General features: G+C 37.3%; 1 long non-coding RNA gene across 2 annotated transcripts in view; it reads right to left on the bottom strand.

Annotated features, from left to right (window-relative positions):
• Positions 1 to 27,908, bottom strand: part of LOC116408765 — a 220,437-nt gene that overhangs the window by 106,880 nt on the left and 85,649 nt on the right. For both annotated transcript variants that reach the window (XR_004221212.1, XR_004221214.1), the window contains one exon: positions 17,767 to 17,797. This is a non-coding gene — a long non-coding RNA (uncharacterized LOC116408765). The remainder of the gene's footprint in view (positions 1 to 17,766; positions 17,798 to 27,908) is intronic.

Raw genomic sequence — 27,908 nt, 5'->3', positions numbered from 1 at the left:
ACATTTAATTCAGAATCTGCTGGACTGTTCTCTCCAAATATACTGCACCGTTGTCCTAATATTTTAAACTTTGAACATGTTCATTACACAATCAAATATAGTTGCCGCACTGAGATTGTGACGGCAAACAGAATGTGTTTGGGGAAATGGCAATATGAAGTTCAGGTCAGGGAGCAAATCTCTCGGATTTACAGACAAACAGCTCAACGTCACCGATACAATATCAGGTATTTAGGGAACTTGAGCCTTTTTGGTATATTTTATGCAATTTATATTATGTGTTTATTTAAGTAATTACATCCTAAGGGAGTTAAACTTATTTTATGTTTTGCATATTTCTCAGGTAATCACAAAGTGCTCAGATTGAATACAATGTTGCGCCAGTTCTCCAAAAGCTAGGGTTTGAGGTTAGTTTGAAGAGGTTGATGGTGAGTTCCTTACGGAGCAATACAGGAATGGGATCTAGAGATATGGAGCAGCAAGGGACAAAGGTTTATGGAAACACATGTGGATTATATGAGAAGATGGTGGCTAGGAGAGGGACGGCTGAGAAGATGAGGAACATATGCAGACACAAGCAAAGAGATATAGTGAGTTGCAAGAGTGAAGAGCTCTGAAAGTTAAGAGAAGGATTTTGTAAGTTATTATTCATCATAATACACGTTAATAGCAGAGGAGTCGGCTCTTAGGTGAGAGCAAAAGCATTTGAGCTGCAGAGATGTGGTAATGGCAGATTCTGTTAATGCCTTTACGAGGGGCCTGGAAGAGTTCTTAAATAGTATCCAAGGCTATTGTGATACTAATATCTACAGTTAGTATTAGTGGTTGTATATATAGTTTATGTATGTGAGTGTATAGATTGGTAGGTGTGGGTTGTGTGTGCTGGGTTTACTTGGATGGGTTGCACTTGATGGACTCTGGTCTTTTTTCAACCCTATGTAACTATGTAACTATGCAGAGTGTAAAATTGGTTAAACTGGGGATAGGTACAAGATTGGGAGACTCATTAGAAGTAATTGGCTGGTGTCTAGCTGGGATAGGGTGAGGAAATGAATGGGATGTATGTTGCTGCTATGTATGGATGTTAAACCAAAGGAGCACATTTTGGCAATATCACAAAAGAAAGAGCTAGAGGTTTCGCCATTGGAAATAAAGTGTCTGAGAAGTTTAAGTCAACTTTTATCCCAGGGCAGCATGCCGAATTAGTAAGCTTTCCATCAATAGAAACTGTAGAGGGGCCTAGGTCCAGCTAATATAATAAATGTGATGCTTCCGCTGTTTGTAAGAGTACGGTAATTCCCTAATATAAAAAGCCATTGTTGTCATTTCAGCCAAAATATGTAAAAACATGTTATGCCCATGGTTCAAACCAGGTTACTATGTGGGAATAATAAAAGGCATTCTAAGAAATACATTTTGGCATTCAGATGTCAGACAATATCTATGGGTTGCGATAAGGTATCTAATGGCAAGCTGAATGAAAGCTCTGCATAGAGGCTCTATTAAATCTGCAGAAGAATTCACTGCCAATCAGAAGCATAAATAGCACCTCTTACATACTCAAGGTCCAGCTTACAGGAACTATTCAAATATGTGTGTATTTGCTGCTATCGACTGCTGAATCAGGGGCATTAATAGCACCTCTTATACCCAAGGCCCCACGTGCTTAAAAGGTTTAATGAAAATATCCACGTGTACATGAATTATCCTCAAGGCTGCTTTAACCAAAAGGAAAAAAAACGTACTACCACAGACACTGTGTGATAAATTAATAGCTGAAACTGTTGACAAATAGATAATTTCATCTTTTCCAGAAATGTAGTCAATAAATTAATTCTATAGAACAAATTGACTAAAGTAATTAATTTTCTAAGGTGCAATTTTAAAGAACTATATAGAAGGGTGAAGCACCCCAACTGGTTAGACTAACAAACTAACATAATAAATCTGTAGTGAAATTGATGACATCTGTGTGTCTAAATTAAAGGGGTTGTTTATCTTTAAGTTAACTTTTAGTTAGTAGTAGAGCAGTGCTGTCCAACTTGGTAGCGAGGGCCAACACCTGATCATAGAAGCCAGTTTTGACTACTTCTTTTTTTTTAAACCACACCCGTGTTATCACAAGAGCTTTTAAGATCATACCCACGTAAATGGTGGTAGGGCAGCAAAAACCCAACTGCAAGGATATCAACCATCACTCATGTGAAAGAAGTGGATAGCACAGCCACCCCAGCTCATAATTAAGTCCATTAGGGACCCAGGGACCCTTTGGCAACTGTTTCCAAATGGTAACAAACTCCCAGAACAGACCCGCCAGGTTCACCTCCCCCAGGTAGCATAGAGCAGTCAGATGTGAACAGTGAAGGGGCTTACAGCCTGAATCTAAAATGTGAACAATGTAGGGGGTAAACAGTCACACCAGCCAGACAAATGGCGGGCCACACAATGGGGGACCATGGGCCACCGGCCAGACAGCACTCAATTTGCAATTTGCATTTTTTATTATTTTTTAATTATTTCACTTTTTGTTTAGCAACTCTCCAGTTTGGAATTTCAGTTATCTGGTTGCTAGGGTCCAAATTACCTTAGCAACCACAGAGTGCTTCGAATGAGAGACTAATATATTTATAGCAAAGGACCCAAATAGAGAGAAAAGTAATAAGCGAGTAACAATACCAATAAAATTGTAGCCTTACCGAGCAATTGTTGTTTGGCTGCCGGGGTCAGTGACCAAGTCAAGTCAAAAGAAGTTGGAAAAGAGTCTAATGAAGAAGGCAAACAATTCAAAACTATTAAAAATGAACAAGGAAAACCAAATGAAAGTTGCTTAGAACTGACCAGTCTATAACATACTAAAAGTTATCTGAAAGGTAAACCAACCCTTTAATAGAAAGACGTACTGTAACACAGGTGCAAACTAATACTCTGTATAAAATGAATGAATTTCAAATCTGTTTTATTGGACCAAATGGAGTTCATCACTGCAAAACAAAAAAAACCCATTGCTTTGGCATTCTAATTGGATTCGTCATTATAATAAACCTTTGAAGAACCTTCTTCTTCTTTTCCCAAGCGAGCAATGGCCTCAGTAGACCTTTTTGGCTGAAGAGCTAAACCCTCCACCTTCTGTGAATATTATTTTCATGTTTTTTTTATATTGCCTTTTATTACGCTGTCTCTTTAAATGTCTCTCTCCTGAACCAGCACAATGCATAAAAGCCATTAAAAGGAGCTATGTTTAGAGAAGGTCAACTGAGGTGATGTGGTTTCTCTTTTTCAACTGTGTGTTTATTTTTATTCCGTATAAATTGTGCCATTGGGAGATTTCTGTAGTTCTCCAAATAGGTACAAGGGGAAGTGTGTGTGTGTTTTGTTTACTAAATACATTTCTTTTTCACTATTTTGAGTTTGGACAGACACACAGAGATAATCTGTAATGTCACTAAATCAATAAATGAAAAGGCAAAGTGGTCATTTTGATGGACCTAAATAGTGCTTGAGTTGTTGTTATGGGGTCAGTACCAGGGCTGTGTTTACTATTTAGCTCTTGATGGCCTGTGGTTAAGATGGCAGCTCTTGGGTGTCTATAGGGTTAATAAAAAAAAACCCATAGGGAATAAAATCTCCCCAGACTGCCGACAGATACTCAAGCTTAGGCGGGGGTATCTTTCTCTTTACACTTTTTCTTTAACTCTGCATTGGTTTACTTCAGATGATCAAATATATTGTATTTAAACAAGTTACTATGTAGCCGTGGGAGCTGCCATGCAAGTTGCAGTATGGCTGCTAAACCTATTTTTAAGAACATATAGCAGATAAGCTGTTTAAAACACAACAGGCGTAGTGTAATAAAAGTCATGGCCTGTTCTTAGCAACTTTTTTAATTGGCCTTCATTCTTTATCTTTTTTTAACTATTTGCCCTCCAATTCTGCCTCATCATACTATAGTAGGTAAGACAGATAAAAGCACCATAAAATTCAACCTTTTGTCTTAAAGGCAAAATTTGAAGAGCCCCTGTCAGAAAAAAACATTCTGCTGCTAAAACTCTTTCTCCTCTGCTCTCTCTTTGGAAGGGATCGCCAACACCAACTTGCATTTGCATTTCATTGACCAGATTGGCTACACCTTGCCAGCCAATGATATCAAAGATATGCTAATGCAGCAGAAGAAATAAGGCATGCACAGAACCAGTTCAGTGTTTTATTCAGATGCCTGCCAAGTCCTGGTCTGGGATATCCCCTATAGAGAGAGCAAAGAGCAGATTGGTGAAAGTTTTAGATACTGTAGTAAAGATGATCTATAAATATGTTTTTTTTTCCTGGCAGGGGCTGTTCAAATTCAGACTATGGTGTAAAGGTGAACATCTCCTTTAACAAATCCTGTCTTCTACATCAGGGCTGTCCAACTGGAGGCCCCCAGGCTGAATGTGGCCCTTCAAATGATTTTTTTTGGTCCCAGTCTGCTCTAGGAGCTGTGTACACTTGTATCTCCTCTGTGTCGTTACTGTGCAAGGAGGAGGAGCCCCCACCCTGACAGGAAGGAAGTGAGAAGGAGGTGCTACTGGAACAAGGAAGCAGAGAGACAAGCAAGGTGCTGGTAGCTCACACCATGTTCTGTATAAGAAAGTAATTGGGAACTCCCCAGTGGCAGAAAGTGTGCTCTTTTAGGGTGTCAGGGCTCTGAAGAGTAAAGCGTGCTCTTCTCAGGGCACGGAAAGCCAAAGGGAGTTCTTCTCAAGACTCTGAAGCACTTGCCACATAAGTGGGCATTTCCCTCAGCAGTTCAAAAAGTACCAGCTATGTAATGTGAGTGAAGTTGCCCCTGGCTGGCAGGCTGTATCTATACAAATTTAAAGGTATAGCGCCCTGCCAATAAATCCATCAACCTTTCCTGTGTGTGTTGTGGACCAGAGAAGTTTCCCAGGGAGGGGTACCGCAGTTCAACCGGTCCTGACCCTAGGTGGAGGCACGCCATTTATCAGTTTACCTGCTCTTCCATATAGCGGAGGCACAGGACTCCTGTAGCGCCACATGCAAGTGAATGCGTGCTAGATCTCATGCAGTAGCAAAAGAGGGCTTCAAAACAGGCCCTGGCATTTCTTAGACAGAGAGGCCCAAACAGCCCCCACCAGCCCAATAAATAGTGACTGTCTATGTATCTTACAGCAGCCCCTCTGGCATTTGCCAGAACCCACAGATTGCCAGTCTTGGAAACTTTAATTCCTAAAGCTGGACATGTGCAAGTTGTACTTAAATATTCACTGCAGGGGTACAGGGGTGCCAGACACATGCATTTATATTATATATAATGTTTCCTTTAGCCTAGGAAAGAGTAGAAAGATTGAGAGTGGGGAAAATGGGCAGCGCTTAATTGGGGCATATATGAAATTGAGCTCTACATAAACTTTGGACACAGTCCACTAAATGTACAGCCATTTTTTGTTCTGTCCCCGGATTTTATTTAAAAAATCTGGTAACGTTAGTGCAGGTACTTCTGCAGCAATAACAATGTGTATGTGATGTGCCCTGTGGGTACAGATAATGCAAGTAGGATTTAAAAAATTACAAACCCTGTGCCATTGAGTATGATGGTTTTCATCTATATATACCGTAAAGTAATTAGTACTACAACTACAACTCCCTGGTAGAAGATTATTGCCCGTATATATAATAGCATATATTTGTACAAAATGATTATCTCTCATGTAGCCATATTGCCACATACCGACAATGTTTAACGTGGAAGAGGTCACTGCTGAGACCAATAAAACCCCCGGATCATACTGACAGTATGGATGTGCTTATATTATATACACAGTTTATAAACCCAACCGGGTATTATTGGTAGTTAATCTGCTAACTGTTTTCTTCCGTTTTATGGCAGGCAGCATAGAGTCCTTGCTATGGTAGAATATAGTGGGCTGAGTACTATCACATTAACATCTCTAAGTAACTGTGGGTGTATGCCATCTGGTCCTGGTGATTTACTTGCCTCCACTTCCGGAAATCTCCTGATTTTTTTTTCTTTATCAGCTAAGTAAATATAATAAAAAATATTCTTTAGCACAGAACTCTTTATAATTAATATTTAATAATGTTTCATATTCTTTAGCACACACATTTTTCAGTAAATGCTATATTTCGTTTTCTCTAATAATGCTCTAAAAATAAAAAAACAGCTGGGGTCCTATAGATAACCTCAAAACACAGGAAAACACCTATATTCATGCTATAATAAAGGTAATACTCGCACTCTGTGGTATTTTAGATCATAGTTTATCCTTTTCCTCAGATGTCCATGCCAAGTTCCTCTTTGACTTGATTGTCTCAGTTTAAGTCTTTCATGTCTTAGTTTTGCCCAAATTACAAATTAAATCTATAATCTTTCCCTTCACTAAGCCCTCTTTTAGCCAAATAGAGCCTTGGACCAGCCAGCCTGTCTGTTATTTTACACATGACCCAAAGCATAATGTGCTGTTAATTTCTTAAGTAGATCAAGAATGCCACAATTTGATAGCTGTATATGTGGATAGATAGATAGATAGATAGATAGATAGATAGATGATAGATAGATAGATAGATAGATGATAGATAGATAGATAGATAGATAGATAGATAGATAGATGATAGATAGATGATAAATAGATAGATAATAGGTAGATGATAAACAAAAAAATAAAAAAGTATAGGATCCATTATCTGGCATCCTGTTATGCAGAAAGTTCCAAATGATGGGAAGGTCATCTTCACATAGACTCCATTATAATCTAATTATTATATTTAGAATAAAAAAAAATCCTTTTTTCTCTGTACAGGTATGGGATCCCTTATCTGGAAACCCGTTATCCAGAAAGTTCCGAATTACAAAAAGCCCATCTCCCATAGACTCCATTGTAAGCAAATAATTCTAATTTTTAAAAATGATTTCCTTTTTCTCTGTAATAATAAAGCAGTACCTGTACTTGATCCCAACTAAGATATAATCGATCCTTATTGGAGGCAGAACCAGCCATTTTGGGTTTATTTAATGGTTAAATGATTCCCTTATCTCTGTAATAATAAAACAGTACCTGTACTTGATCCCAACTAAGATATAATTACCCCTTATTGGGGGCAGAACAGCCCTATTGGGTTTATTTAATGGTTAAATGATTCCCTTTTCTCTGTAATAATAAAACAGTACCTGTACTTGATCCCAACTAAGATATAATTACCCCTTATTGGGGGCAGAACAGCCCTATTGGGTTTATTTAATGGTTAAATGATTCCCTTTTCTCTGTAATAATAAAACAGTACCTGTACTTGATCCCAACTAAGATATAATTACCCCTTATTGGAGGTCTTATTTTTTTGAGTAGACTTTAAGTAGTAGTAGACTTTAGGCCACCCCACTGCAATAACCCTCCTCACCCCCTTGTTGAAGATTCTCACCTTGGCTCATGTAGGAAGTGCCCCTGGGCCCAAACCTCCAATTCTTGCACTCCAAAGTTCAGCTTGTTGCCCTGCCCCCCCCCCCCCGGGCTCTGGGTAATGTGCCCCTACCTGGTGCACTTCACAATGATATTTAAGGAATATGGACTTTTATAAGACGTGAAAAAGTATGTTTCTGTCCAAGTAGCAACTGGTACTTTATAGTGCCTCAAAGAATGTCTGTCAAAGTGGGAGTTGGGAGTGAAATAGCTATCAGCGTAGTAATGAAAATGTCATCAAACTAGTTAACATTTACTAACATTCCAGTATTTTAAATATTTACTGATATGTATGTGGTAAAGTTCTTTGATTGGTCACTAATTATGAAGTACATCTTCTATTGGTTAATTATTTATTGACCTATATTTTCCTTCACGGCTATATGGAACATACAGGTTCTCTCAAGTCATTAGTAGAAGATGATTACTTTTTTCACCCAAAAGATTCAACATGTCTTCAACATCAGAATGTCCATTTCATAACTGGATCAATCAGGTTTAAGAGGATGTGATACTACTGATATAATATTTGGTTAATAATCTTTCAAAAAAGGGCTACAAAATGATGGATTTGCCACGTCTCAGTTGGCTGATACAGTTTCTATATCTGTACTGAATGTGCAAATAAAGTTAAAATCTACAATATGAGCAGCATCATTTTTTTTAAAAATGCACGGAATGAAATCATAAGCTGGGCCAGTATATTTTGATTATAACCCAACAGGCCAAAAATCTGCCAGTGTGGAAGTCCAAGCCAACCTGCCTTACCACTTAGAATCTGTTTAGAAACTGAGCAGATGTGTTGGAAAATCTGTTCAGCTAATGATGGCATCGGCCCATGTATGTGGTCTACATCCAAGCAGGCTTCTAGGGTCCCACTGGTACCACGTCATTAACCAACTGTCAAAAGACTAAAATGTGCTGTTACTGGGCAATATGACTTTCTGGTTCTGTGACAAATTAGCCATGGATCTTGAAATCCAAATGAAATAACCAGACCCGCCAGTGTAACTAGCAATTTAGGTAAAATGATCTGATCATTTAGCCAGTAGGACAAAGTATTATATTGCAAGATAAGAGCATTGATGGTGCAGCCTGTGGTGTGGGCCAGAGAGCATCACACAGCACCACGGAGCCCACAGGCCACAAATATTTTTAGCTCTGAACTTATTGATTTGATTCACTGGGATCCGATCTTGGTCAGTCCATACGCTTGTTTGAGGGCCCCATTACATTAAAATTAAAGTTTTATGTGTAGGCAGCTATGGTGATATTGGACATGCCTTTTGGTCCTATACTTATTGCTGCTGTGCTACTAGTGTTCATTACTGAATTAATAAACCCATCAGCATAAATAATGGTGGGTAGTGTTGAGTGAATTTTTAAATCCGCAGCCAAATTTGGCGCACGTCAAAAAAAGTCGCAGACACCTTAAAAAAAGTTGCAGCTGCGTCATAAATAGGCACAGTTGCTGCAAAAAAAGACACGCGACAAAAAAATTGCGCAATAAATGCATTTTGCGGATTTTAGCCAGATTCGCTCATCACTAATGGTGGGGATACAGTTCAAGACTGACATTGGTTGCTTTCATTTGTCTTGTTGTTAAGAGACATTATTGCACTAGGAAAAACTTGTTAAAAAATCTTCCACTCTACTCCTTGCCTCTTTCACTAAGGGGAAAATATATATTACAGGTATCGGACCCCTTATCTGGAAACCCATTATCCAGAAAATTCCAAATTACGGAAAGGCCATCTCCAATAGACTTCAATTTTATCAAATATTTCAAATTTTTCAAAATGGTTTCATTTTTCTCTCTAATAATAAAACATTTCCTTGTACTTGATCCCAACTAAGGTATAATTTATCATTACTGAAGCCAAAACACTCCTACTGGGTTTAATTAATGTTTAAATCATTTTTTTAGTAGACTTAAGGTTGGAGATCTGAATTACGGGAAGACCCCCTTATCCGGAAAACCCCAGGTCCCAAGCATTCTGGATAACGGGTCCCATACCTCTACCAGCAGTTCAAAATGCAATGCTTTGATCACTATCTCAGAATGTGTTCAACTGCTTTGAGCAGTCAAACTCCATTCTGTGCTATGGGGTGTTAGAGCTCTGCAGCAAGGCAATGCAATTCAGTGGGTGGCTCAGTGATTTTATTGTAAATTTGACTAATGGACAGCACCGTGGCTTACTACTTAAGTAACCATTTTGTAGAAAGAAAGGGCCATCTATTGCGTGCAATTCACTGCCAAGGCCTTAAATATACAATATTAAACAAACAAGTAAGTGTTGTCACAAACATTAGCTCCTCTTCCGATGAAGCGCCCAATGGCACGAAATGTGGAAAGCGGGTTGAGTAAGGGGACCATGTGACACTGGGACGCACCTTTATGTCATTTTGTATTTACAATTTTGATTTATTGGATTGAATTTTAGGAACCAATAAATGTTTTTGTTTGTGACTCCGCTAACTTGCTTGTTTGTTCAGTACCGTGGCTCACTGCGCCTGTGCATAATACTAAAGAAACCCTGCTTATTTTATAAATGTATAATACTACACGAGGGACTAAATGGGCTAGTTTTTTTTACAGCAGTAAGTCAGACGATTTGCTATAAATTTCATAGCATTGTTTATAGCATCCCTCCACCTCAGTTACCCTAATAAAATGAACAGCAATAAATATAGCCCATTAACTATTTACCAACTCACAATACCTCTATAACATCGCCATGATCACTTTGGGAAGGAAAATGGAGCTTGTTAAAATTAATTTGCCATTTTACAACCTCTGTTTAAAAAAAAAAGAGGGAATTAAAAAAGCATTAAGTAAGAATTCCTTTACCCCACCCAATAACTGTTCCCAGTCCTGCGTACGGAATGAGAATGAGTAATCTCTTAATTCTCCTTTTTAAGATTTCTTCTCTGTTACCCTTCAATACCATTAAACTTCCTGTAATTGGAATATTGAGTTACAAACCCATAGCTGCTTGTTAAGCTGATGCTGTTCAGTATAGCGAAGAATTAAAAAAAAAAAAAGAAAAAAGAGAAACATGTTGAAGAGTGAAAGGATGGCTTAGCTTTCATTATTTCTGAAGGGCTGATTAAAATTTCGCAAATGCACTTGAGATGGCGCACATGAATTCTATAGAATAGGCCTCTCACTGCAGGGGACATACATTATTCAAAACAAACCCTAATAGAGCTATTTTGTACTCCAATAATGAGATGTTGGATTGGCCATTTTAGCCAATGTAGTTACTTCAACTAGTATCTGCTTAGGTAATTAGAAGTTTTTTTGGGGGGAATTAGTTGGTCTAAACATTTAAGTATAAAGTCTGGAAATCTTGAAGTTGAAAATAAATTCTGTATGTGTATCTCTATGTCTCACTGGCTTTATAATGATTTACAGGTACCAAGTACAGTAGGATTTAGATAAAGTTCAGTTTCTCTAGAAACGCCCAATGCCCAAATAAAAAATGAGCATTTTGCTGTTTTACTCGTAAGCGCAACATATTAACTTTATGGCAATATACAGAGACTTTTACAGCGTCGGTTACAAGCCGGCTGTTTCTGATTATTTCAAGCACTACAGTGAGTGCAGAGGGGGATCTGAGCCCGTCACAAAGCTCAGTTTCGGGAGATGGAATGTGGCTCATTTGTCCCATTCAAAGAAGGATCGAGAAGAATTCTAGGAAGTTGGTGGCGTTGATCTACTGAGGCAATGTAAACGGGGAGGATAGTAGGGAAATGCATGGATGGCAGTTGCAAATATTTAAAGCAGAGCTGTCATCATGTGGCCCTCCAGCTCTTAAGAACATAAGCACCCAGCACCTGTGAGGTTTGCTATATACAGGTATGGGATCCCTTATCCGGAAACCTTATACGGAAAGGCCATCTCCCATAGACTCCATTATAAGCAAATAATTCTAATTTTAAAAATTGATTTCCTTTTTCTCTGTAATAATAAAACAGTACCTGTACTTGACCCCAACTAAGATATAATTACCCCTTATTGGGGGCAGAACAGCCCTATTGGGTTTATTTCATGGTTAAATGATTCCCTTTTCTCTGTAATAATAAAACAGTACCTGTACTTGATCCCAACTAAGATATAATTACCCCTTATTGGGGGCAGAACAGCCCTATTGGGTTTATTTAATGGTTAAATGATTCCCTTTTCTCTGTAATAATAAAACAGTACCTGTACTTGATCCAACTAAGATATAATTACCCCTTATTGGGGGCAGAACAGCCCTATTGGGTTTATTTAATGGTTAAATGATTCCTTTTTCTCTGTAATAATAAAACAGTACCTGTACTTGATCCCAACTAAGATATAATTACCCCTTATAGGAGGCAATACAAGCCTATTGGGTTTATTCAATATTTAAATGATTTTTAGCAGACTTAAGTTATGGAGATCCAAATTACGGAAAGATCCCTTATCCGGAAAACCCCAGGCCCCGAGCATTCTGGATAACAGGTCCCATACCTGTATATACATATATACATATGGGTTATATCTTCTTTTCTGCTGATTCCCTGCACATGCTCTGTGCTGCTGTCACTTACTGAGCTTAGGGACCCACTCACACTATACTGTATATATAGAATAGAAATGGCACAACTATACTGTATATATAGAATATAAATGGCACACTATACTGTATATATAGAATAGAAATGTCACAATATACTGTATATACAGAATATAATGCTAATGATACAAGGTTGATTAATAATAATTAGATTATTAGTAGATGGCAGCTGAAATCAGTGCAAGTTACCATGAGAATTTAATAATCAACCCTATAACATCAGTTTATATCAGTATCAACCTCATTTTCTGCTTGATACTTTGAGGCAACCCCTGAGCCACCCAGAGTGCACTGAGCATGTGCAGTGTCACTGACACTTCTAACAAAATTCAAGATGGGGAGCTCCTGTGCACAAAGGTTTTAGGGTTTAGCTCTCCTTTAATGTTAAAATTTTACATACCAGAAAAACCATATAGAAAAACCTGTGTATCACAAGGTATATGGGTTTGGAAATGAGACTGATAAAGTTTGTGTTCCTGTGATGATCATGTTGAAATAGAAGGCACTTACTTAGAGTGAAAGGAATGGTGCTACTGAGTAATAAGCGCTTGCATCTTCTGAAAGCTCTGGGGACCATTAGAGTACTAATTTCCAGCTTAATGACAGCATTCTACTAGTATGGATCAAAGGTTTCATCATTGGTCGGTGACTCATTGAATCCTGGGTGTGATCCCTGGGAAGGCACCTGTGTCTGAACCTTGCACGACTAGAACAAAAGTTATTTAATATCCATATGTCTCCCGCAGAAAACGTAGGCAGAAGGCTCTATTGTGCAGAAAAATCTGTCTCACATGAATTCATATGTGAATGTTAACCTCATTCTACCAGTTCTCCTCAATATGTCAGGGATTGTATAATTCTTTTTCCATTTGTCTTGGCTCTCCAAGATTTGAGAAGATATTACTGGCTTTGCCTGCAGTTTAAGCCTTGCATAGGGAGCTAATAGCTACCTACTGGCTGACGACATGCTCTTTCACATCTCCCACAGGGCTTCTGGTGTCTTTATTAGCACATTACATGATTCCATTAGGGGGGAAAGTCCAGTAGATAATGGGTGTGGTGCATTGGGAGCATAAGGGGGAGGGGGCAATAGGCAAGGGGTATGGTACAACAGCATTGGGAGCATAAGGGCAGTGGGCAAGGGGTATGGTACAACAGCATTGGGAGCATAAGGGGGAGGGGGCAGTAGGCAAGGGGTATGGTACAACAGCATTGGGAGCATAAGGATGCCCCCAATGCCCCCAATGATGTCCCACCACACCCCTTGCCTACTGAACCTTCCCCTTATGCTCCCAATGCTGTTGTACCACACCCCTTGCCTACTGGACCCCCCGTCCAGTAGGCAAGGGGTGTGGTACAACAGCATTGGGAGCATAAGGGGAAGGTTCAGTAGGCAAGGGGTGTGGTGGGACATCATTGGGGGCATTGCTAACCAAATGGGGCTATAAGTCCATTGTAGGGACTACTAGGGATTTTCACAAAGAGTTACATACATCTAGCAAAGGTATTCCCCTGTACGAAGAACAATTATGCTGAACATTTTTGAGGCTACAGAGGTCCTTTACATTTTAGAACCTGTTGTTCTCAAAATTGTTTCAAATCTCTTCACAGTTCAATAAACAATGAATTGGTGAAACATCAGCATAGGAACAATTATATTGCCTTTCACAAGAATTTTATAAATGATTCCAGGTCTAGTTAGCAGAGCACAAATGTCATTGACTCTCTAATGTCTTTGCCATAAATACAAACAACAAATTGTTAAATTTGGGATGATAAGCAGAGTTTTAAAATGTTTCCCTAGAATGTCCAACCAATGGCACACTAGATGCTAATGAAATTGTGGTGTAATCCAACAATCCTCTTTTAACAGCCATATCATTCAGTTACTTAATACAAACTTAAGGGCAAGAACCCACAGAGCAGTTGAGTCTCCCCTGATAGATCTCTGCTATCGCGGGCAACAAACCTCTCCAAAAAGGCTTTCCATCGGCAACAATAGGAATCGGTGGTGGAAAGCCCTTTGCACCGCTTAGTTTTCTAAAGTCGCGGCAAGCTTCCTCCTGCAGGCAACTTCATGTGAAATGAAGAGATCTGAAGGGCTTTCCATAGGTGACTCCTATTGTTGCCGGTGGAAAGCCTTTTCGGAGCGGTTTGTCTCCCATAACAGCAGAGATCTGTCTTAACGGCTCTGTGGGTTCTTACCCAAAGTTTTGCACCCTTTATTCAATTTTGTTCTTATTTCAATCGTAGTTATGGCCTTGGTAGTCCCAGTACATTTTCTTAACACAGATGAACATGGCAATTGGCAATTTTAGTGAATGCCATTTTAACATTAGAATGTTGGGAATTTCCATTGCAAAGGCTGCAGATTGGACATCCCTCCTTTAATTTGTATTTTCTTCAGATTGTGGACCTTCTTGTGAGGCTCTGTCCCCCTCTTTTCTTACCCTTATGGTGAGGGATAGAAGAGTACTAATTTCAAAGGAATCCACAAGAGGGACTGGCTGCACTGAATATAATGAGGAGCTAATGCTCAGAAGCCTCCACTGGGATACTGACAAATGTTTTTCTGATGGAAAATAATTTTCATTTTTGCATCCATTCTAACTACTTTTATACTGCATATACTGAATATAGATAATGGACTAAAAAGAAAAACACTTGATGTTCCAACTCACACATAACTTTTACTAATGCTTAGTTACATTATTTTTCTGTGGGTAGCTTGAGAAATGTACATATCCTAAATATTTTCCAAGAATCCAAGGACGGAAGACTAGTTTCACTCCTGAAATATAATTTTTCAGCTAAATCTTTTGTCTTGAAACAAATTCAGTTAGAACATCATGCCATCCCTAGGCCAGTAATACAGTTCAATGCTCTCTGGTACCATGACTGACAGCATTAAATAGTCCAATGCCCCTCAACTTTAAATGGCTGATTGACGCCCAGCATAAAATCATGCAGCAACACACAGCATTATGTGAAATGGTGACTTGCATCTTAAAAGGCACGGGGAACCACAGCCCAATGCCCAGCAGCCTCACAAAGCTCAATGACCCCCAGCATAAATATAACAGTGACCCTCAGCATAAATATAACAGTGACCCCCAGCATAAATATAACAGTGACCCCCAGCATAAATATAACAGTGATCCCCAGCATAAATATAACAGTGACCCCCAGCATAAATATAACAGTGATCCCCAGCATAAATATAACAGTGACCCCCAGCATAAATATAACAGTGACCCCCAGCATAAATATAACAGTGACCCCCAGCATAAATATAACAGTGATCCCCAGCATAAATATAACAGTGACCCCCAGCATAAATATAACAGTGACCCCCAGCATAAATATAACAATGACAACCAGCATTTAAATACTGTCGAATAGTGGCTCCCAACATTACATGGCACAGAAGATCCATTAAAAGGAACAGCTACCCAGACATTAAATTATGTTTCAAAAACTCAAATGTCTGCAAAAAGAAACAAAAACTTGAAGGTTAAAATTCACTTAAACGCTTGCGACTTTCTATTGAAGTTCAAATGTTTAGGATTTTTCGATTTTTTATTTGAACAAGTTTTCTTTATTAATAAATAAGCGAGCATTCGATATGCAATTTAGGAAAACAAACTCAAATTCACAAACTGAAAACTGATAAATAAGCCCATAAATATTATTAGTATTTAATAGCAAATGACTCCCAGCAAAGGTGAATATGGCACAGTGCCCCCCTCCCACTATTTAATGGCACAGGGACTTCCAACATCAAAAGAAACACTAGCCCCAAAGTCACAGGACTTGTGTTCCTATTGGATGTGTTAACTGAGGGATCCAATCAGAGTGCAGCTCACTCCTGTGAAAGAGAAGCATGCTTAGTGCTTAGGATTACTAATAGACTGATAGAACAAATGCGCCTCTAGCTTCTCTCTAAACTCAGAGCCTAAGGACGCTGCATCAGTCGACATTCAGGACAGTTCTATTACTACACTTACTAAAAAGGGTTACACAGTGCCAAAATCAAGTATTTGCTATTTAATTAAATACCTCAAAATATAGAAACAATGTGTCTTTAAAAGTGTGTTTGTTTCTGCTTTATTGAGAATTTCCCCAAAACCTTGCTAGCTACAGACAACCATTCCACATCCTGCTGGCTGCTTTCCCAGGCTGTGTAGGAGAGCCGATGGCTCCCACCATTTTGCACTGTAGCATGACCGCCAATCAACAAATAGTATGCCTGTTAGAGAACTGCATCTTTCCTAGTATAAAAGCAGGCCTCCTCAGGACCCAATAGGATCCGTGCCCGATATTGAAAGTAGGTGCCATATATTTTATGACCAGGGTAACATAAAATAAGGCACTATATTTATTGATCTAGGAGCAACAGAATAAACCACAAAACTGAATAAACATATCCCAAAAATGAATAATGTAACTATACATTGTTATTTCGTCATTTGCCAGTGTCCTTCTAATCGTGGGCAAATAACACACAGTTCAAAATACATATTATTATTATTATTATTATTGTTATTATTATTTATATAGCACCATCAATTTACGCAGCACTTTACAGAATAGAGGGGTACAAAAGACTCAACAGTTAACATGTACATATAAACAAATCACAAAAATGGTTTGCCGTTACATTGGATGAGGATCAGAGACACTAGGGGGAGGGCCCTTCTCGCAAGAGCTTACATTCTAAAAGATAAATGTAATGCTCTCTAAAATGACTTGATTTGAATCTGTTGGTTTGGACTTTCATAAAAGTAAGAAGAGAACAGGAACAGAAAAACAGTTCTATCCAATATCATTCTATAACATTTGGTGAGTTACTTGCACTGCATTAACCTTAAAAGAATTGTCAGGACAGTAGATCAAGATGCACTTAAGCAAATATGTTTTTACCAAAAATATCACCCTAACTGACCCTCAGCGTTCAGTTTTCAGGTGTACTTTAAAGAGCAAATAGGCACTTTTTGGGAACCATTACTGAGTCACTAGCTATTTCCTAGCTAAGTATTGTACTAAACCTCACTCTTCTCTAGCTCTAAGTAACCAATAGCAAATAATTATTCACCCATTTAGGTGGGGCCCTCACATTTTCCACTCTGCAACCTCCCCACAGGACTAGACCCAGAGTTTGGGAACATCAGCCCAAGTGTATTGACTAATTGCTGCTATTAGTGTTAATTATCATGTTAGTTAATGCAATTATCAGTGCTAATACCAAGGGAAAGCTGGTCTTTCAATCAGTGTGTTTAAGAAAAGACTTAGCTCAAGTTTCTTTTATTCATTAAAGTATTTATAAACACTGTACTGTATGTAGCATCTTAACTTTAGGTATCACTTTTTCATTCTTATTCAAACACTTTTGAAAGCTTGGGATATTTATTTTTATAAGTGGGATTTAGCAGGGGTTTTTGGAATAGATAGTAATAGCAAAACCAAAATCCAGCCAAATACTGTGTATATTACATTTAGTTTAATTATGCCACGCTGGTTCTCAAAACATTTTGATTTAATTACATGGTCATAAATATTCAGTTTTTAGGAATATTTAGAAGTTTGGCTTGTCATATTAAACCTCAGTTTCAGTTGAATTGCTTGTGAACATTGGCATGATACCCCCGACGGGAAAAAATGGTTGTGTTGCATTTGTGTGTTTCACTTACCACAAGCAGATACGGCTTCCTTGGTCGCTCTCTGAAATAGAGGAAAGAGCACTGTAAATATTACATCTTAATGACTTTCACATGTTCCCTTTCACAAATTTCTCTTTCATTTTACTCTCCTGTTATATTCCAAGGCATAATGAATTAGTGCTTTGCTGAAGTGCATACTGTATAATGCATAATCTCCACTGTGATAGAGCATCCAGTCATTATCTACAGAGTACATGAACAATGGTGATGTTTGAATTCACAGACCAAATGCATAAAATAGTCGTTTTCCAATGAATGAAAATTACTGCCAAAAGCAACGTTTCCAAGAGCTAAACAATCGTACTATATATGGGGGCGGCGCAACCTCATTTAAACTAGTACGTTTCTCATAATGATGAAACCAGGTGAATGTGCCCAAATGTAATCATTTACAATTATCTCCACCCACCACCTGGATATGATCCTAGGTAAAAATGTGCTCCCCTAAAGGGTCATGCTGGGTCTCCAATAAATGGAAATTTTGTTTGAAACGTTACCCTTTCCTAAACTGCAGGGCATTATAAACATTTTCTTTATAAAATCTGCAAGAGATACTGTCATGATATTTATGGTATACTTTTAAATTATACTGTTTGCTTAGCAAATAATTCAATCTACCATTTAAAATGTTATTCTTGAACCAACAAATGTATTTTTAGCTGTAATATTGGTGTGTAGGCGCCATCTCAGTGCATTGTGCCTGAGTCTGAGCTTTCAGAAGGAGCCAGCGCTACACATTAGAACTGCTTTCAGGTAACCTATTGTTTCTCTTACTCCCATGTAACTGGAGGAGTCCCAAGCCGGACTTGGATTTCTTACTATTGATTGAGCCATGTTGCTCCCTTTTTTTCTGTTTGTGTTTTGAAAAACAGATCACAATGCAGGATTCTGCTGAAGAAGCTCTATTAACTGATGGTTTTGAAAAAAACATGTTTTTCCATGACAGTATTTCTTTAATGAAAATAGGAAAAATGATGAAGATAAGTAAGAAACAGTCAGTACATTGGGTGTTTATTTTTTTTGGTAAGTAAAAATGTCCATTTACAGACATGACAATGTTTAAATGGTTAGAATGTATGACATATTTAATATTAATTTAACAGTGTATTGTTTATTAATAATATCTGGAATAAGCCATAGAAATGTTGATTATTTTTCAAATTTGAGTTTTTAAAAAACTCAAAAACTTTAAACTCTCAACTGTGTGCTTGAATTTGAAAAACTTGATTAAACATAAAAAAACTCAAATGCAGTGAAATGACATTCAATGATTTTCAATGAGTCTGCCGAATTTCAAATTAATCTTGGAAAAACTCAAATTGAAAAATAGCTTGAATTTTTGCTAAGAGTCAATTGACTATTGACGAATCTGCCAGCCTCTTGATGCTGAATTTATATATTCAATTTTTTAGTTTCATAAATATAAATGTATAAATATATTATAAAATATATAAATCTCAAAAATGTCCTTTTCAGACTGTCCAAATCGAATTCACGGTTTTTGCCATAAAAAAAACTGAATTGAGGCAAAAACTCAAATTTGCATGTTGTTAACAGTAAATCTTTTCCTAAACTGTCAAATACTATAAAAGTTTTCTATATACAGGTATGGGACCCATTATCCAGAATTCTTGGGACCTGGGGTTTTCCGGATGAGGGTTCTTTCAATAATTCGGGTCTCCTACCTAAAGTCTGCTAAAAACATTATTTAAACAGTAATTAAACCCAATAGGTTTGTTCTGCCTCCAATAAGGGGTAATTATATCTTAGTTGGGATCAAGTACAGGTACTGTTTTATTATTACAGAGAAAAGGGAATGATTTAACCATTAAATAAACCCAATAGGACTGTTCTGCCCCCAATAAGGGGTAATTATATCTTAGTTGGGATCAAGTACAGGTACTGTTTTATTATTACAGAGAAAAGGGAATTATTTAACCATTAAATAAACCCAATAGGGCTGTTCTGCCCCAATAAGGGGTAATTATATCTTAGTTGGGATCAAGTACAGGTACTGTTTTATTATTACAGAGAAAAGGGAATCATTTAACCATTAAATAAACCCAATAGGGCTGTTCTGCCCCCAATAAGGGATTAATTATATCTTAGTTGGGATCAAGTACAGGTACTGTTTTATTATTACAGAGAAAAGGGAATCATTTAACCATTAAATAAACCCAATAGGACTGTTCTGCCCCAATAAGGGGTAATTATATCTTAGTTGGGATCAAGTACAGGTACTGTTTTATTATTACAGAGAAAAGGGAATCATTTTTAAAAATGTGAATTATTTGGTTAAAATGGAGTCTATGGGAGACAGGCTTTCTGTAGGTTTTTTTGTAGGTTTTCCGGATAAGGGGTCCGATACCTGTACAGTATAATGAGTATAGAGAAAGATGTGATGGTAGATTGTAAGCTCAACATTTGTAAGCTCTATGGGACCTCTATTCTCTTGTCTCTATGATTCTTAACTTATTGCAACTGTACCTTGTATTTATTTGTATTTATTATTATGCTTTGCATTTATCTATTATTATCTTAATAACCCCCTGTTTGTATTAATGTATTCTACTGTACAGCGCTGCGTACATAAGTAGCACTTTATAAATAAAGATATACAACATTGGGTGGTTTTTGGTAATGCAAGTAATAACTGATAAAACTATAAGAAATTAGAAGTAACTGATTCACCTGTAAAAATATGATACTGAAAAGCAATTGTTTGGGACAAAAGAAATCATTTAAATTGTGGGTTTTGTTCTATAGATATAAATATAATATAATATAAATATTTTTACAATTAAACTTCTTAAGAGGTACTGATATCCTATGGTTTACATTTTTTATTTTGCAGTAGGTTATATATTGATATTAAAAAATAATGAAAGAGCTTAATGAGTTTACAGTTATTGTATTAACACTGAGGTATTTGTGTCTGGTTAAAAAAATAAATTGTATTTTTAATTACAGCATTACAGCATTATAAGTCTATTCTTCAAAAAAATGACTGCCACATATTGATATGTACATAAAAAGCAAAATAAACATTCTATGTTTATTCCAAATATATAAATATTTATACATAATACCTGTGAATGGAATGAAAAAAAAAAGTATTTCAAATACAATTTTTGACCTCTCTATATAAAAGCTACATGTAAAGTTGAACGTAATTATTTTCCTATAAAGGATGGTGGAAACAAACACAATTAATACTATGAGGGAAAAGTACTAACAATAATAAAACGCAATCACTTAATGGTCTTCATTGTTAATTGTAAATCAGAATATTGCCTTTTTATGGAATTACTGAGCATATTGTACTCCAAGAATACTTGGAAGTAGACTATATACACAGAACCTGGGAGAGTCACTGATAAGAGTCGAGTGTTATTCTCAGATTAACGTACATAGGATTTAACATGTAGGGGCAGATTTATCAAAATGTGAGTTTAGAGCTAAATACAAAAAAAGTCACCCATGGTCTATTCATTATATCCCATATAGATTGTAAGCTCTACGGGGCAGGGACCTCCATCCTCTTGTGTCTTTGACTCTTATCTTATTACAACTGTATTTATCTTGTATTTATTTGTGTTTATTGTTATACTTTGTATTTATCTATTATCTTAATAACCCCCTGTTTGTATTAATGTATTCTACTGTACAGCGCTGCGTACATAAGTAGCGCTTTATAAATAAAGATATACATACATATACATACATTTTAAGAAGCAAATTTATCAGTTGGTGAACTCTAACTTTCACTTATTGATGAATACGCTTTTAAAAATCCCATAGGAATGAATAGAACGTGAGTTTTTATGTAATTAGCTCACATTTTGATCAATCTGCCCTGTAGTCTGTTTATACCATGTTGGGTACCGTTGATTAAGAAAACAATAGAACAAATATATAGATAAAGATACATTATACCTGTTCTTCCACTCACATCTATAGCATTTCATCATTAGAGCACAGAGCACCTCTCACTCGCCAGGGAATATGGAAGCCAAGCTAGAATGGCACTTTGTATATGAACATTTGTAACTCTTGGCGACAAAAACATCCTTATTTTATCCCTTCCCAAGATACCACTAGCGGCTCCTAGACTGTGGTGCTGGACCCCCAGGGGGGCAGAAGTGGCAAGGGGACTCAGGCTAACGGCCAGTTAAGATAAAACTTGAGGATAATGCTCATCTGATTTCTGAGATAGACCTGAAGCCCAGCTAAAAGGTTAATTAAGAGCCTAGCCTGGAAAATGCCAGCCGAGGATGGGGCATGTATTACAACCTTAACAGCATGGAGGGTATATCTGTAATTTCTTAATGTTCCACCCAGTTATGCTGTGATCTGCCCCAATCCCTGCTTCCATTTTAGGCATCTTACCCTTTATTCATTGGACTCTTTCACAGATTCTTCCAATTTCCTCTCAGCATTTCACCCATCAATGTAATTGTTATGCACCATACTTCATTGCCACTCCCCCTTATATCCCACCCCCTCCCCACCTCAGCCCCCAGTGCATCCCAGCTGGTTTTATTCTTTTTTTAAAGGTGTCAACCCTACTTACGATGAAATTTGGGGATGAGCGCTTATTCTGCTGTTATATTATTGGAACAACTACTGCAAGACTGATGCACCATTGTTTTGTCTATATTGGTGTCTATGTTATGAGATAAGGGGGCCCTGTCTTTCAAATGAGGCTTGAACCTATAAATTCCACCAACCACTGATTGCATGGAATAGATACCTAAGTATAAATAACACAGGAGTAAACATTTCCTAAAATAATCCCTGAATAAATATATTATAGTTTATTATACAAACAAAGCCCTGGGTTATTTTCATTGAAGGGAAGGAAATACACTGTTGACACAAGAATCATAAATAGCTGTCTTCTCTTCCAGTTCTATAACTAGAATACTTCACTTTCATCCAAATCTAGCATTTCACCCTTAAAATGGCTAGAAAAACATAATATTAAATATTTAAGTACAATCTGCCATAGAAGAGTTAATATTGTTCCACACAAATCAACAATGTAGAAGATTTGTAAATGGAGCATGTGTAAGCTCAGTGGCCCTAGGCCGAGATGTCAAACAAGGGCTGATGAGAACTACAGTTCCCAGCATTCCAAAGTGGCTTTCAGAGGTTGCATAATGATGTAGTTCACTACAGTTGAATTTCTGGGAGATTGTAAGGGGAATACTAATACCTTAGACCTTTAGTAGCAAAAAGTATGTAGTATGTACTTTTGAAGAACTTCCCATCTCCAAGGAGTCTTATAGATGAAAGGTTATTGATCCTTTTTCCTGTAAAGCACACTGACTCTGATCCTGAGAGTAGATCTAGGCTTGCCATAAAGCGAGACAGATCAGGTGTGTTTATAAGTGATATGAGCACCAGGAAATAGACAGTAGACCAGTGTCGGACTGGGACCCCAGGGGCCCACCAGAAAACCTTACACCATAGGACCTTTCCTCCTCCTTTCCTCACTCAACCTCCTTATTCTCCTAGTCTCTTTTATTTACATGCCAGTATCTATCCTTCTATCTATTTCTCCTCTTTGTTCCCATTCAGAAATAGGCAATGACATGAAATAGGCCAAATGGTTAGGAATAGGGGGACCCACCGACACCTGGGCCCACCGGGAGTTTTTCTGGTATCCCATAGTTTTGGGTAGTCCCTAGCATCTATTGTACACCCTTTGTGCTATTTCCAGTCCCCACCAGAAATTCAGGGCAGTTGGATTGGACTCAGTTTTGTAGACTTAATGTTCAATTGAAATGTAAAAAAAAAAACCGTGTTGAGGGTATTTAGCATCAGCATCAGCAAAGGGGTTAGCAAATGTTATCTTCAATCTACTTTTCACCTGAAATGATCATCTTCTATGATTGTAACCAAAAATATTTAACTGAAGTTTGCCTGTAAGTCTTTTCCATATAATGACTTAGCCTTTATTTGTATAAGAGACCTCAAAGAGATAATCTGTCACACTGACAAACCTTTAGACTCCCGTATGATTCTGGAAATTGCTTGTGACTTGAGTCACTTAAATTTACCTTCAATTATCATTCCCTTCTTCAGAGACATAAACGGGGTCATTTACTTCAGCCACAAGTGTGGGAGAGCTAAAAGAAAACTAAATTGCGCCCCTTTGGACGATTATCTATCTGGCAAGATTGATTCCATTCCTCATTGACTAGATTTTAATAAAAAGCATTAACTTGCCATTGGACATAATGATTTATTCCATATCGAGAATAGGAAGGCTTTAACACATACACAAAAGCCAGAAATGCACTTAAAATGCATTATTGAACATATAAAAAAAATAGAAAAACAGAATTAATATGTAACATTGTCAGTGCCTGACTGCTACTCCCAGCAATTACAAGGTCCAATTCTTCTCTAGTTACAACCCTGGGGATGGGCATTTAAAAAGATTAAATGCCACCTCCACAGAGTCAGGCATTTGAGGATATATCCATTCAGTTGCATTGGGCTGTTAAAGCTATAGAGGTATGGGATCTGTTATCCAGAATGATCGGGACCTGGGATTTTCCATACTAAAAAAATGTAAACATTAAATAAACCCAATAGGATTATTTTGCTTCCAATAAGGATTAATTATATCTTAGCTGGGTACTGTTTTACTATTAGAGAGAAAAAGAGAACCGTTTTTTTTTTTAATTTCCCCCCTGTAATTTAGAGCTTTCTGGATAATGGGTTTTCGGATAAGGGATCCGATAGCTGTACTGACATCCAGAGGTTTAATGGCATTCTAGATTAAGGGTAATTGATCAATTCATTTTCCAACACCTTAGTTGCCCTTTCCGGGCTGTGCTAATAACATTATACAAACATAGTGAGGTTCTGTAGACTTTCGGCAAAGCAACGTAAGAGATGCATTATTAGACTAGTGCAAGGCAAATATGAATCAAAATGTGACTTTGATTGATACGTCGTTTTTAAAAACCATTATCTGATTTGAAAGTTGTTGCCAAGCCAACATGTTCTCAGAATACTTATATCTAAATACCTTGCAGCTAAAACATGCTGAACTGATCCATTTGGCTACATTTGCCTGTTTTGAGTTTTATTATGCACTTTTGTACATAACATGCCTTATAGGGATTGCTTGTGCTGTGTGAATGATGCCCAAACTCGCAGCGTTTCCAGGGGTCTCCCGTGGCCATGCAGTCTATCTAATGCCCCCTCTGGATGCAGCACTGCCAGTGCCTCTCACCTGGGCTCAACCTGTAAATCTCAGTGCGGCCAAATTATAAATATCACTTGTGCTTTATGTCCTTGTTGCCTTATTTTTTGGAAACCTTACGGTCCTGAAGCAAAACTAGGGAAATTTGAAATACATTGCTATACAGTCACAAAATAAGGTTTTCTTTCATTATTATTCTTTCTTTATACAGGTATGGGGTTATTATGTAGAAACCCACTATCCAGAAAGCTCCAAATTACAGGAAGGCCGTCTCCCATAGACTCAATTTTAATCAAATAATTAAAATTTTTACAAAATGATTTCCTTTTTTGTCTGTAATAATAAAACAGTACCTGTACTTGATCCCAACTAAGATATAATTACCCCTTATTGGGGGGCAGAACAGCCCTATTGGGTTTATTTAATGGTTAAATGATTCCCTTTTCTCTGTAATAATAAAACAGTACCTGTACTTGATCCCAACTAAGATATAATTACCCCTTATTGGGGGGCAGAACAGCCCTATTGGGTTTATTTAATGGTTAAATGATTCCCTTTTCTCTGTAATAATAAAACAGTACCTGTACTTGATCCCAACTAAGATATAATTACCCCTTATTGGGGGGCAGAACAGCCCTATTGGGTTTATTTAATGGTTAAATGATTCCCTTTTCTCTGTAATAATAAAACAGTACCTGTACTTGATCCCAACTAAGATATAATTACCCCTTATTGGGGGCAGAACAGCCCTATTGGGTTTATTTAATGGTTAAATGATTCCCTTTTCTCTGTAATAATAAAACAGTACCTTGTACTTGATCCCAACTAAGATATAATTACCCCTTATTGGAGGCAGAACAGTCCTATTGGGTTTATTTCATGGTTAAATGATTCCCTTTTCTCTGTAATAATAAAACAGTACCTGTACTTGATCCCAACTAAGATATAATTACCCCTTATTGGGGCAGAACAGCCCTATTGGGTTTATTTAATGGTTAAATGATTCCCTTTTCTCTGTAATAATAAAACAGTACCTGTACTTGATCCCAACTAAGATATAATTACCCCTTATTGGGGGCAGAACAGCCCTATTGGGTTTATTTAATGGTTAAATGATTCCCTTTTCTCTGTAATAATAAAACAGTACCTTGTACTTGATCCCAACTAAGATATAATTACCCCTTATTGGAGGCAGAACAGTCCTATTGGGTTTATTTCATGGTTAAATGATTCCCTTTTCTCTGTAATAATAAAACAGTACCTGTACTTGATCCCAACTAAGATATAATTACCCCTTATTGGGGGCAGAACAGCCCTATTGGGTTTATTTAATGGTTAAATGATTCCCTTTTCTCTGTAATAATAAAACAGTACATGTACTTGATCCCAACTAAGATATAATTACCCCTTATTGGGGGCAGAACAGTCATATTGGGTTTATTTAATTTTACATACTTTTAGTATCTGGAAAACCCTATGTCCCAAGTGTTCTGGATAACAGGTCCCATACCTGTGTTAGCATTGGGTTAAAATAAAAGCAGAGTAAAAAAAAACTTTTTTCTGTGCTAAAACACTTGTTAAATCTGAAGTGATCAAGTACAACCTACTATTTTATTATTACAGAGGGAAAGGAAATATATTTACCTTCCTGTAATTCAAAACTCTGCATAACGGATTTCCAGATAATGGATACCTGTATTCAGTAGTGTGTTAGATATAACACCCCATAGAACAAACTAGTATTTGATTGCTCTGAGAGCGTTAACACATTCTGACACATCGGGTATACTGGTATATTGCTAATACTTTTTAACATTTGATTCTCAAGAAACCTCCCCCCTAGAGTTTCTGGGTATACCACCCTGAACATAAGTAAAAAGGATTTCAGATAGAGAGGGTGGTGTTACCAGCTACAAAATGCCTGTGTGCGCTTCTGTCTTTGTTTATTTGCCCACCGCCGACCGAGTCATTTTCATTGATTGCTTTGTTGTATAATTAAAATTGAATTAAGATTATACATTTTGCTGTTTGATGGCTACCAAGCAACATATTTATCCCAATAAAAAGCTTCGGCCAAGGGAATATACATATAACGAACTCTGAAATATTTTTTAAAAATCCATCAAATCAGTGCAAGTGCCAACTATTTCTTATTTCCTTGGTTCTAAAGTTCTGTATCTTAATTTCCAAGTCTGATATCGTTCCTAGCAGTTTGTTTGTAGAACTGAACATTATAAAAGAAAATGGATTTTAGTGGTGCCGAAATATTGTATTCTGCACCGGGTACAAACACTGTATTCTTTTCTATTCATCTATTATGGAAAAATGACACATAAACAGGTGACTTGTTTCTCTTTATGACACACATATATTCATAATCCAATAAAAAAGAAAATACACCCCTCACAGTGTTTGCTATAATAGAAGACATATATTTTTCTGTTAAAGAGACTTCTATGCCTATGTGTAATTATGTTACGAAAGAATACAGATGTTAGTTGGTGGCAGGAGCTTTTTAATACAATAATAAAATATATGTCCTGTACCGCACCAATACATTGCCTCTGCTAGAGCGCCAGTTTTAATGACAATGCTCTGAGCGAGATGTTATTTAAATCTTTGTAAGATCCTGATCTGGCCTATCCTTAGCTGAACTGCTTCTTCTCATTGTTATGCCAATGAGATGTGTAGCTGTATGCAAACCCCTGTGCAACATGTTAACATTAACCATAGCATCACTAGAGGGATATTTCATAAGCCCGGCTGATACACCGACATGGAATATTCTGGGATTTCTTTTAATGGACACTTTAGTCTGGGCACGGCCATGGGGGCCAATAACTATAACCATACAACCCCTCACTGCCAGAAGCCCATGTAACTCCAATCC

This window comes from Xenopus tropicalis, chromosome 2 (genome assembly GCF_000004195.4).
Source record: "Xenopus tropicalis strain Nigerian chromosome 2, UCB_Xtro_10.0, whole genome shotgun sequence".
Taxonomy (NCBI): Eukaryota; Metazoa; Chordata; class Amphibia; order Anura; family Pipidae; genus Xenopus; species Xenopus tropicalis.
Note: the sequence above shows the minus strand (reverse complement) of the source record. Positions and strands in the feature narration are given on the sequence as shown.